A 3,429-nucleotide genomic window follows, 5' to 3' on the forward strand; every position below is an offset into this window, starting at 1 on the left:
AATTGCAGAGGTGATGGAGCACAGAGCAGGTGAGGGCAGCAAAGATTATCTGGGTGACCCAGACTGTGAAAGGTGATGGGATAGAAATGTTGAAATTTCTACAGAAATCATTAATATGCTAGAGACTCTGATCAGGCCGATGTGTCACCCCAACTAGCTGTTACATGCCATTGGTGGGGCACCAAGCACAGATTTGAACAGTCTGGCACATTCGTGGTGCAGGGGGTCATTTAGTACATCCCCTGCATGTACCTGCACACTGGGGCTTAGAAAGCCATGGCTGCTCCGGTGGGATGCAGTCCTGGCTCCATCAGCTCAGGCCCAGGCTCAGCTGGGTCTACAGGAGCAATATTTTGTGGCTTCCAAAACTTTCATTGCCCAGTTTTGGATTTCATCAGGACCCTGCTGCGGCCCCTGGCAGCAGCCAAAGCTTCAGCTTTGAATCACATCAACAGGGCAGCACTTAGTGATGGAGTGGAGATCCCAAAACTGAGTGTACCCATGTGCTGTGCATTCGATCACCAGCATAACTGTTTGCTGTTCCTGCAGGAAGGGCTTTTATCCCCAGGTCTTCTGCCCTCAAAAGATCTTTTCAGACACACTCACACAATTTCAGCAGAAACTGGATCCGAAGCAGCATAAAAAAACCAGTCATATATCCACATGAGTAGAGGACACACGAAGTAATGCATTCACAAGAGCAGCAGAAACTCATTGATCTGGAATTACACTTTCGTTTATAACTTTCCCATGCAAGCCTCTGAAAGAAAACCAGATTGCAAAGAATTTTGTCGTGCCTTTCAAAAGCTGACAAGTACCTAAAAATGTGCCTGCTTCTCCAAATGATCCATCCAAATTTGTTTAAAAAAAATTTTAAATCACGGTATTTTAGGAACAGTTATGCCACAATTTTCCACCACTATTTTGGCACAAACTCAGGGCTTGTCTTCTGATGGTTTAAAAACTTTCATTTTAACCTTTAAAAAGCAGCCCCAATGCAGACTGCCAGCTCACATGGTCCTTTGAAAAGTCAGCCTCAGACTGGTCCTTCAGAGTATTTCCAAAGGGAGATACATTTAGCCTCTTCCCATTCTTGCTGTCCAGTTCTTTATTTCTTATTTTGGTCTCCTCTCCAGATTTGCTTTGCTGTGCTGTGTACAACAGAAAGTTGCCTTTGATTGATGACCAAAGTGACATTTATGCCTGAGAAGAAACCCCTTTGGGTTGTTTTGCAGTCAGGGAGGCTACAGGAGGCCAAAACTAGCTATTGATTAATATGATAGAGCCAAACCCTAAGTCCTTTCAAATTTCCCTGGTTTTCCATTACATTCCTTAATGAACGCACACAATGGTCATTTTTTCCCTGTCATGCTTTCATTTGCAGACTTCCTACAACAATTTGGGAAGGGGGGGAGGAGGAGGGAAGTTGTTTTTTTGGGGGTGTTTTTGTTTGTTTAGGGTTTGGTTTTTTTGGTTGGCATCCCCATATGTCTTCTTTCAGTCAATGTGAACCACCACGAATCTCAGTCCTCCGCCCCAATACGACCCAGATCCAACTTCTGGAGTCTAATGCAGCAATAACAACAAGGACTGAAGGCTGAAATCCCTACTGCTCAAAGTCAACACAGCCTGGCACAGATTTTGGCATGAATGCTGTAGATCTGCAGTGCAAATTTTCAGGCAGAAAAGAAAAGAAGGCTTCTTTCCTCACTGGCTGCAGAGCCTTTTCATGGTCACCATTGCATCCACTCAGAAGGGTTAGCAGTGCTGAGTGGAACCACGTTCATGGCCACATTTTTCTTTATAATGCTTAAAAACCAATAAAGTCTGTCTTTCCTTCTGCAGCCTGGACCTTGGAGCACTCAATGCCAAGCTGTAACAGGAAGAAACAGGAGGAGACATGGGACACCTGGACCATGCACAAAAACAATTAAAGAAAATTACTAGTTTCAAACCCAGTACGGATATGGGGAGGCAATGGGATTTGGTCTCTGAAAGGATCATTCATGGTGGGTCCAATTTCATGTTTCCATACATAAGGAGCTTGATTGGTTTCCCAGTCATTGCCTTCACTGTGTTCATCTGTGTCAAAAGCTTTGACAAGACAAGCTGTAAAGAATCCCCTAAAAGCACCTTGGGGAGCAACCCCTTGCTTTTAAAATAAGACCAACAGAAAATACACTGTGAGTAGCAATTCTGCCTCAGCAAGACAAATGGATCAAAATTCTCCCAGGTCTTTTCCAGCTCTCACTCCTGAGGGATTTGAGCCTAGACCCCAGATGCCTTATAGCTCCCAATGCCTCCCATGCCATGGAGTCACAGACATCTACCCTGGCTGAAGGTTTGGAACTTGTGTTGAAGCTGACTGAGAAGAGTGTCCTTTAAAGCACTTCACAACTTGTTGGTGTCACCACAGACGAGGGGGGTCACAGCAATCCCTTGCTTTTTGGGATGGTGAGGTTCCCCCCATTTTATAGTCTTCATTAAAATCTTTCTGTGTCTTTCTCAGTCTTATTTTTTTCCTGGGGCAAGTGTTGGTGGTGCATATATGAGGCCCACAACAGCAGCAGGAAGTGTATTACACCTCATGCATTGACTTGTAGTGTGAATTTCCTTAGCTATCCCCAAAGCTGAAGAGACAGGAAAGCCAAATGTGAAAAACAATATGTGAGGAGACAATCTTGACAATCAGATCACCCCATAGTTTTGTAATGTGAGTTGCGAAAATCTATTGCTTAAATAAATGCTTCAATCCTCTTTTTTTAATAACGAAATTGAACAAAGTGAAGCTTTTGAGATACCTGACAACTAAAAATCTGCCTGACATGCAGCAAATGTGGGTTTCTTTCTCTTCCTCCCTCTGCTCCTGATTCTTTCTGTGCCAGGCATTGCCCCACTAAGCATTTCCTCAATCCTCTGAGTGTGACTCTGCTGTAGGACCAGGTGTGCACTGCCAGCCCATCACACCCCAGTGTCAGTCATCCCATGTGCAAACCCTAAATGTTATCCCCAAAGAGCAGCCATGGAAGCCAAATTCAAGACACGCTTCAAGACAACAATGGTTCCATGGTCGCCCTGATTTTTTAAGATCTTCTAAGCCTTCTGATGTTGACATTCTTGTAACGAACTTTCTCACACACTTTATGTAAATAACTCATTGTTTTGCATTCTTTTATGGAGGAGGAGAAATTTGATGGACTGTTGGTTTGTCCAGTGCAATTGGAGAGGTGGTGCTGTCACCCTCCAATCCACTGTCACTTTTTCAAATCTATAAATGTTGGAGTCAGAAATTAAAAAACCCTCTTTTCACCTTGAAAGAGCAGCGTGACCGCATCATGTTATTTCATGTCCTATAGTGACAGTTCCAGATAGTTTACCAAATTGGACATACTCCAAAGGTGCAACCTTTCTTCACACACATCTTTGTTT

Source organism: Geospiza fortis, unplaced genomic scaffold (genome assembly GCF_000277835.1).
Source record: "Geospiza fortis unplaced genomic scaffold, GeoFor_1.0 scaffold154, whole genome shotgun sequence".
Taxonomy (NCBI): domain Eukaryota; kingdom Metazoa; phylum Chordata; class Aves; order Passeriformes; family Thraupidae; genus Geospiza; species Geospiza fortis.